Here is a 9546-nt window from a genome sequence, read left to right on the forward strand (position 1 = left end):
TCCCTTACGGTACTTGTTCGCTATCGGTCTCGTGCCGGTATTTAGCCTTAGATGGAGTTTACCACCCACTTTGGGCTGCATTCCCAAGCAACCCGACTCCGAGAAGACCGCTACCCTGGCGGGGCTGGGGCCATTTACCGGCCTCACACCGTCCACGGGCTGAGCCTCCATCAGAAGGACTCAGGCCCCCGGCCCGCGCCAGGAAGAAAACAGACTTCCATACGCCACAATTCCCCTCGCCCGCACCCGGACGGGGGATTCAGCGCTGGGCTCTTCCCTCTTCGCTCGCCGCTACTGAGGGAATCCTTGTTAGTTTCTTTTCCTCCGCTTAGTAATATGCTTAAATTCAGCGGGTTGTCTCGTCTGATCTGAGGTCGCTCCCGAGTTCGCTCTGGAGGGTTGCCCAGAAGCGTGAACACCGCCGGGTTAGGGGACGAGTCCCTTTTCACCCGGGCTAACGAGGACACAGGTCGGGACGTCACGGACGTGCCACGGACAGGTCGGCCCGTAAGGAAAACGCCAGAGGCAGAGCCACCCGAACCCCGACCCCCCCCACCCCCCCCACCGGGGGAGGGGGGGGGGGAACGCATGTAACAACAACCTCCCTCCGCTCGCGCACGTAACGGAACAGAACAGACACCTTTCCGTGATCCGCCTGCGCAGGGGGTGAGAAAAGAAGCGAAAACGTGGGCAGCCAAAGCGGAGAGAACCCACCGGCAGCCACGCTCGCTTCTTTCTCGGGCGCAGGGGACCACGTTCCTGGCCAGGCCAGGAGCGGAGCCGAAACGAACCGAAACGAACCGAAGCGGGGGAGGAGAAGCTTGTGCACGGAGAACGGGCACTCAACCGCAGCGAACCCACCGACCGGATCTCACCGAGACAGCGACCGGGAACCGTCTGCTTTTAGGAAGACGGAGGCCAGGGGGCACCCCCCCACCTACGAACCTCCAACCGCGGTCCCGCCTGAGAAGGCAGGTCCGACAGATAGGAATAGCGACCCTCAGACAGGCGTAGCCCCGGGATGGACCCGGGGCCGCAATGTGCGTTCGAAATGTCGATGATCAATGTGTCCTGCAATTCACATTAGTTCTCGCAGCTGGCTGCGTTCTTCATCGACGCACGAGCCAAGTGATCCACCGCTAAGAGTTGTACTCTTTTATTTCAGGCTCAGTTTAGGTCTTTCACCACGACTACAAAGACAGGTTTAAAAGGTTTCACCAACCGGTCAGGCGCCCCCGTCTGCGAGTGTTGAAACGGGCGCGGGGTTGCGCTTTGCCCACACGCCCCACGTGGCAGACGAGTCAGTCTTTGAACCGCGGCCCTCCGCGCCCGCCCCGTCCGACCCCTCGAAAGGGGTGGAACTCACGTAGCGTGGGCCAAGCCCTAGGTACCTGCCGGGGGTCCCCCTGAGACTCCTTTCTGAGAGAGAGAAGCAGGGGAACCGGCTGCGCCACCCACCACCACCACGCCCCAGGACGCCGGTGGGCGGACGAACACAGGAAGGGCCATGGCCTGCCCCACGAGGAGCAGCGCTCGCAACCCCCCCCGGAAAGTCCGCTCGTCAGCGAGCAAGGGGACGGGGATGAATGACAAGGACAACAAAATAGGAAAACCCCTCGCGGTGGACGGAGGCAGCGGCCGTGCGAGCGAGAGGGAGGGCGCGGGACGGACCCGTACGACCCGCTCGACTCGCAGGCGCTTCTCCTGCCGGCAAGGTGAGGGGAAACCGGCCTTCGCCCGACGAGCGGGGACGCCGAGTTTTTTGAACGACGCGTCTCTCGCGCTGGAACCCAGAGAATACCGGGGCCTGCGGGGGGGGGGTGCTGAAGGACGACGCGGAGGAAGAGGCGGAGGACGAGGAAGGGGTGGGAGGGACTAGGCTCCTCCTTTATGCCTTCTGTCCAGCCTGACCTGCAAGCGACCACGTGTAACAGCAACCCCGAAGACCCTTTCGACCCTGGGCCCCGACGCGGGGGGACGGCGAAGTCGAGGGGGTCGGGAGAGGAGGCACGCCGGACAGCGTTACCCGTTAATGATCCTTTCGCAGGTTCACCTACGAAAACCTTGTTACGACTTTTACTTCCTCTAGATAGTCAAGTTTGATCGACTTCTCGGCGCTCCGCCAAGGCCCGCGAGGAGCCCCGGCGGGGCCGATCCGAGGACCTCACTAAACCATCCGATCGGTAGTAGCGACGGGCGGTGTGTACAAAGGGCAGGGACTTAATCAACGCGAGCTTATGACCCGCGCTTACTGGGAATTCCTCGTTCATGGGGAATAATTGCAATCCCCAGTCCCCATCACGAATGGGGTTCAGCGGATTACCCGCACCTCTCGGTGTAGGGTAGGCACACGCTGATCCAACCATTGTGGCGCGCGTGCAGCCCCGGACATCTAAGGGCATCACAGACCTGTTATTGCTCCATCTCGCGTGGCTGAACGCCACTTGTCCCTCTAAGAAGTTTGACGCCGACCGCGGAGGGCCGCGTAACTATTTAGCATGCCGGAGTCTCGTTCGTTATCGGAATTAACCAGACAAATCGCTCCACCAACTAAGAACGGCCATGCACCACCACCCACAGAATCGAGAAAGAGCTATCAATCTGTCAATCCTTTCCGTGTCCGGGCCGGGTGAGGTTTCCCGTGTTGAGTCAAATTAAGCCGCAGGCTCCACTCCTGGTGGTGCCCTTCCGTCAATTCCTTTAAGTTTCAGCTTTGCAACCATACTCCCCCCGGAACCCACAGACTCGTGGTTTCCCTCACGCTGCCCGGCGGGTCATGGGAATAACGCCGCCGGATCGCGGGTCGGCATAGTTTACGGTCGGAACTACGACGGTATCTGATCGTCTTCGAACCTCCGACTTTCGTTCTTGATTAATGAAAACATTCTTGGCAAATGCTTTCGCTTTCGTCCGTCTTGCGCCGGTCCAAGAATTTCACCTCTAGCGGCGCAATACGAATGCCCCCGGCCGTCCCTCTTAATCATGGCCCTGGTTCAGGAAACCCACAAAATAGAACCGGAGTCCTATTCCATTATTCCTAGCTCAGGTATTCAGGCGAGAAGCGGGCCCGCTTTGAACACTCTAATTTTTTCAAAGTAAACGCTCCGAGCCCCGTCCGGACACCCAGCCAAGGGCATCCGGGGGGCACCGGGAGACAGGGTCTGAGACAGGCGGTGGCACGCCTCGCGGCGGACCGCCAGCCCACTCCCGACATCCAACTACGAGCTTTTTAACTGCAGCAACTTTAATATACGCTATTGGAGCTGGAATTACCGCGGCTGCTGGCACCAGACTTGCCCTCCAATGGGTCCTCACCCATGGGTTTAGGATACGCTCATTCCGATTACAGGGCCTCGAAAGAGACCTGTATCGTTATTTTTCGTCACTACCTCCCCGTGTCGGGAATGGGTAATTTGCGCGCCTGCTGCCTTCCTTGGATGTGGTAGCCGTTTCTCAGGCTCCCTCTCCGGAATCGAACCCTGATTCCCCGTTACCCGTGGTCACCATGGTAGCCGACTATGGTACCATCGAAAGTTGATAGGGCAGACATTCGAATGAGACGTCGCCGCCGCGGAGGGCGCGCGATCGGCCCGAGGTTATCTAGAGTCACCAAAGCGGCCGGGGGGCCCGAGCCCCCCGGATGGGTTTTGGGTCTGATAAATGCACGCATCCCCCGAAGGGTCAGCGCTCGTTTGCATGTATTAGCTCTAGAATTACCACAGTTATCCGAGTAACGTGTGGAGCGATCAAAGGAACCATAACTGATTTAATGAGCCATTCGCAGTTTCACTGTACCGGCCGTGTGCACTTAGACCTGCATGGCTTAATCTTTGAGACAAGCATATGTTACTGGCAGGATCAACCAGGTAGTTTGCACCGTGGTCTGGGATGAACCACGAGTGACATCCGCCTCCCCTTCCGGGGGCTAGGAAGCAGCGGGTTGTAAGTGCGTGCGCCGTCAGGTCCAGACGCCATACAGGGCTACCCAGGACAGCTTCCGCGGCCAGTGTAAACGTGCTCGCGCACCGCCCTCTGGCCTTCGGACGCCGACCTCTCACCTTGATGCAAAGCTGTCCCATCCGGTCATGCCCGCACCGTACCCCGTCCACCTCCTCCGGAGGTGCGGACGGCCGACTCCAGGTGCTTTCGGCGTTCCCTCTCTTCACGCCGTTTTGATTTTCGTGGGCCGCTGGTGGGGGGACAAGGGAAAGACCTCGTCGAATTCCCTCCCCCCTAGCCTCGCTCAACCTACGTTTCGTGATGTAACCAAGAAGAGTGATTCGTGGGCCCAGGTAGGTTTGAAGAGGAGGCCAACAAAGCAGGGCACTCCCTTCCTCCCAAACCACAGACACCAGTATAGGACAACTGAGTAGACAGACTGGCCGTCTGAGTCTCCCCCAGAGAGTTCTGGGATGGGTTACAAATAACCCCCACCCCCCATCAGAGGCTTGACCCGCTAGAACCAGGGAGGATCTGTCAAAACCGCTCTCCACATCAGAAGTTCTGGATCAGCCGGGGCTGGTCGGCAGACGTCCACCTAAGGCCGTGGCCTAACCCCGTGTGGGGGGATAGCGCTCGCACCCGTACACGTGGACACCCGCTCGTCAAATGGCTGGCTCCTCACTTACCGTAGGGGGAATGGTTTGCCTACCCCTGGCGGGTCTGGTACTCCACTCTACCAAACAAGGAAGCAACACACCAATAGACCCCTGCAACACCGGGCAGCTTTGGGCAGTGTCACTACACTCCTCCTTGTTCTTCACGTTCCTTCCGTAGTGATTTTTTTTTTTTTTTCGTGGCCATTGCCGTGCATGGCTTCCCCATCGCTTTGCATGCTCTCCATTGCCTCGTGCTGCTTCACCATTGGTCTCACCTGGAGACCGAAGCCGCTCTCCCAGTAACCCGATGGTACCTGGCCAGAAAACCCCGTGCCCGATTTCATCTAGGACAAGGGCCAAACCACAGACCGTGCCCGTCCAGGGTCAACCCCTGGTCGGACAGGCCTGGTGGGTCGATACCATGGATGTGGCAGGCCGACGAGAATCCACTGGTACATTTACAAACACGCCCACCCTGGTGGCATGGCTGTACGACCCATCGTCGAAGCACGCTGCGGCGGACTGAGCCATTGGATCCAGTTGCCTGGGCGTACACTCAGCCCAACAGACGCACTCGGGTCGGGGAGAGCAAAGCAGACTGTGTGCCTGGATGTGCCCACTTCCATAGGGGAATCGGCATGATGGTTCACTTAACCCGAGGAGGGCTCCCCTCGCGGGATAAGCACCCCCCTCGGGGGATGGGGGGGGGGGGGGGGCATCCAGAGCACACCACTTTCCGGTAGGGGACAGGCGTTTGATCATGTGTCCGAGGGAGAGCTCCCCTTGCCGGCCGAACACCCCTCGGACTCCCCTTGGGCTTCCAGAGAACGCCACTGGATGAATTTAGTGCTTGGACCCCATTGATTCTCTTTGCTCTCCCATATACCCGACGGGACCTATTTGCAAAACCCCGTGCCAACCAGACCTCCAGGAAGGGGGCTGGCGGCTAACCATGCCCAGCAGGGTGCACCCTGGTCGGACACTTTGGGAGGGTCGAGAGCCTGGAAGTGCCACCCGGGGGAGTAATTCTGATTTCCGTTTTAATGCACTCAGGGACAGCCCGAGGACCTCTGTAGTGCACCTGAGGCGGACTGAGCCGTCGGGTCCAGGGGTCTGGAGTTCGGAACCTCCAGGGTTCACCTGGCTGTTCTCTTAGCCCGGCAGGGTGCACCCTGGTCGGACACTTTGGGAGGGTCGAGAGCCTGGATGTGCCACCCCGACGAGTAATGAGTTTTCCCTTCGTATCTCTTCCGGACCAGGTCCGATTCGCACGAAACTCGCTGGGCATGGCCAGGAGCGCCCCCTGCTGCCCACGCCACCGTCCCCGCGCTTCTACTCCCGAGGGCCGAGGAGACAGCGAAGCGTGGGTCGGGTCGCCTGCTTCCAGGGTCTCCCTGGTACTCTCCAGTCTCCCGAGTCCATCGGGTCCGACCTCGTATTTTTAGCCCAGACGGGGAATGAGAAAGGGGCCCCCGACCGCCCGAGGGCGGGCGCTCGCTTCTCAGCCTAGGAACGTCCGATTCCCACGAAACTTTTACGCCAGACGTTCCTGGCAGCGAGCGCGTTCAAAGGTGACCCGCGCTGCTTCTCTCCTCCCAAGGGCCGAAGAGATATTCGTCTTCAAACCCGACCGGCCCTGTGTTTGCCGCCCCGGCGGTTTTAAAAAATCATAGCGTAAAAACGGTGGGTGCGCTTCGCCTGCCGCTTGGACAGCGTTAAACGGCAGCCCCGGCTCTTTCCAAAGGGCCCTCAACCGACTTTCTGCTCCCAAGGAGCCCAGAGATATGAAACCGAAAAATCAAAACCCCGTGCCAACCAGACCTCCAGGAAGGGGGCTGGCGGCTAACCATGCCCGGCAGGGTGCACCCTGGTCGGACGCTTTGGGAGGGTCGAGAGCCTGGATGTGCCACCCCGACGAGTAATGAGTTTTCCCTTCGTATCTCTTCCGGACCAGGTCCGATTCGCACGAAACTCGCTGGGCATGGCCAGGAGCGCCCCCTGCTGCCCACGCCACCGTCCCCGCGCTTCTACTCCCGAGGGCCGAGGAGACAGCGAAGCGTGGGTCGGGTCGCCTGCTTCCAGGGTCTCCCTGGTACTCTCCAGTCTCCCGAGTCCATCGGGTCCGACCTCGTATTTTTAGCCCAGACGGGGAATGAGAAAGGGGCCCCCGACCGCCCGAGGGCGGGCGCTCGCTTCTCAGCCTAGGAACGTCCGATTCCCACGAAACTTTTACGCCAGACGTTCCTGGCAGCGAGCGCGTTCAAAGGTGACCCGCGCTGCTTCTCTCCTCCCAAGGGCCGAAGAGATATTCGTCTTCAAACCCGACCGGCCCTGTGTTTGCCGCCCCGGCGGTTTTAAAAAATCATAGCGTAAAAACGGTGGGTGCGCTTCGCCTGCCGCTTGGACAGCGTTAAACGGCAGCCCCGGCTCTTTCCAAAGGGCCCTCAACCGACTTTCTGCTCCCAAGGAGCCCAGAGATATGAAACCGAAAAATCAAAACCCCGTGCCAACCAGACCTCCAGGAAGGGGGCTGGCGGCTAACCATGCCCGGCAGGGTGCACCCTGGTCGGACGCTTTGGGAGGGTCGAGAGCCTGGATGTGCCACCCCGACGAGTAATGAGTTTTCCCTTCGTATCTCTTCCGGACCAGGTCCGATTCGCACGAAACTCGCTGGGCATGGCCAGGAGCGCCCCCTGCTGCCCAGGCCTGGCTCTGGGCCTGGGCACACTTCATTCACTTTGTACCTTTAAATCATACTACTACTACTACTACTACCACCAGAATTCCAGGGCCAAGAGGTCACACAGTCATACACAGCAAAGTAGCTCTGGGCCTGGGCACACTTCAAGAAGTTTGTCCCTTTATATAAGCCTAGAAATAGACTTCCAGGCCCAAGAGTTCAAACACATTCATGCCCAGCAAAGTAGCTCTGGGCCTGGGCACACTTCAATCACTTTGTGCCTTTAAATCATACTACTACTACCAGACTTCCAGGCCCAAGAGGTCAAACACAGTCATGCCCAGCAAAGTAGCTCTGGGCCTGGGCACACTTCATTCACTTTGTGCCTTTAAATCATACTACTACTACCACCAGAATTCCAGGGCCAAGAGGTCACACAGTCATACACAGCAAAGTAGCTCTGGGCCTGGGCACACTTCAAGAAGTTTGACCCTTTATATAAGCCTAGAAATAGACTTCCAGAGCCAAGAGGTCAAACACAGTCATGCACAGCAAAGTAGCTCTGGGCCTGGGCACACTTCAAGCACTTTGTGCCTTTAAATCATACTACTACTACTACTACTACTACTACTACTACTACTACCAGACTTCCAGGCCCAAGAGTTCAAACACATTCATGCCCAGCAAAGTAGCTCTGGGCCTGGGCACACTTCATTCACTTTGTGCCTTTAAATCATACTACTACTACCACCAGACTTCCAGGGCCAAGAGGTCAACCACAGTCATGCACAGCAAAGTAGCTCTGGGCCTGGGCACACTTCAAGATGTTTGACCCTTTATATAAGCCTAGAAATAGACTTCCAGGCCCAAGAGTTCAAACACATTCATGCCCAGCAAAGTAGCTCTGGGCCTGGGCACACTTCAATCACTTTGTGCCTTTAAATCATACTACTACTACCACCAGACTTCCAGGCCCAAGAGGTCAAACACAGTCATGCCCAGCAAAGTAGCTCTGGGCCTGGGCACACTTCAATCACTTTGTGCCTTTAAATCATACTACTACTACCACCAGACTTCCAGGCCCTGGAGGTCACACCTTCATGCCTAGCAAGGTTGCTTTACACCTGCGCACACTTCAGACCGTTTCACTCTTTTAATCCTTCAAAGTACCACATTTCCAGACCCAAGAGGTCACAGAATCATGCCCAGCAAAGTAGCTCTGGGCCTGGGCACACTTCAATCACTTTGTGCCTTTAAATCATACTACTACTACCAGACTTCCAGGCCCCAGAGGTCAAACACAGTCATGCCCAGCAAAGTAGCTCTGGGCCTGGGCACACTTCAAGAAGTTTGACTCTTTATATAAGCCTAGAAATAGACTTCCAGAGCCAAGAGGTCAAACACAGTCATGCACAGCAAAGTAGCTCTGGGCCTGGGCACACTTCATTCACTTTGTACCTTTAAATCATACTACTACTACCAGACTTCCAGGCCCAAGAGTTCAAACACATTCATGCCCAGCAAAGTAGCTCTGGGCCTGGGCACACTTCAATCACTTTGTGTCTTTAAATCATACTACTACTACCAGACTTCCAGGCCCCAGAGGTCAAACACAGTCATGCCCAGCAAAGTAGCTCTGGGCCTGGGCACACTTCAAGAAGTTTGACCCTTTATATAAGCCTAGAAATAGACTTTCAGGCCCAAGAGGTCAAACACAGTCATGCCCAGCAAAGTAGCTGTGGGCCTGGGCACACTTCATTCACTTTGTACCTTTAAATCATACTACTACTACTACTACTACTACTACTACTACTACTACTACTACTACCAGACTTCCAGGCCCAAGAGGTCAAACACAGTCATGCCCAGCAAAGTAGCTCTGGGCCTGGGCACACTTCAAGAAGTTTGACCCTTTATATAAGCCTAGAAATAGACTTCCAGGCCCAAGAGTTCAAACACATTCATGCCCAGCAAAGTAGCTCTGGGCCTGGGCACACTTCAATCACTTTGTGCCTTTAAATCATACTACTACTACCAGACTTCCAGGCCCCAGAGGTCAAACACAGTCATGCCCAGCAAAGTAGCTCTGGGCCTGGGCACACTTCAAGAAGTTTGACCCTTTATATAAGCCTAGAAATAGACTTCCAGAGCCAAGAGGTCAAACACAGTCATGCCCAGCAAAGTAGCTCTGGGCCTGGGCACACTTCAATCACTTTGTGCCTTTAAATCATACTACTACTACCACCAGACTTCCAGGCCCAAGAGGTC

General features: G+C 57.0%; 3 non-coding genes across 3 annotated transcripts in view; all 3 read right to left on the reverse strand.

The window, feature by feature from the left end:
• LOC145654038 (28S ribosomal RNA) overlaps positions 1-377 on the reverse strand; it is a 4149-nt gene extending 3772 nt beyond the window's left edge. Inside the window, exon 1 of the ribosomal RNA XR_014120270.1 lies at positions 1-377. This exon is cut by the window's left edge and continues 3772 nt beyond it. This is a non-coding gene — a ribosomal RNA (28S ribosomal RNA).
• A 617-nt stretch (positions 378-994) lies between these two features.
• Positions 995-1148, reverse strand: LOC145654009 (5.8S ribosomal RNA). The gene has a single exon (XR_014120241.1). It is a non-coding gene; the product is annotated as a 5.8S ribosomal RNA (ribosomal RNA).
• Positions 1149-2030: 882 nt separating this feature from the next.
• Positions 2031-3869, reverse strand: LOC145654019 (18S ribosomal RNA). Its single transcript, XR_014120251.1, has one exon. It is a non-coding gene; the product is annotated as an 18S ribosomal RNA (ribosomal RNA).
• Positions 3870-9546: the final 5677 nt, after the last annotated feature.

The sequence above is a fragment of the Electrophorus electricus genome, unplaced genomic scaffold, assembly GCF_041902795.1.
Source record: "Electrophorus electricus isolate QZ-2024a unplaced genomic scaffold, ASM4190279v1 Scaffold108, whole genome shotgun sequence".
Taxonomy (NCBI): Eukaryota; Metazoa; Chordata; class Actinopteri; order Gymnotiformes; family Gymnotidae; genus Electrophorus; species Electrophorus electricus.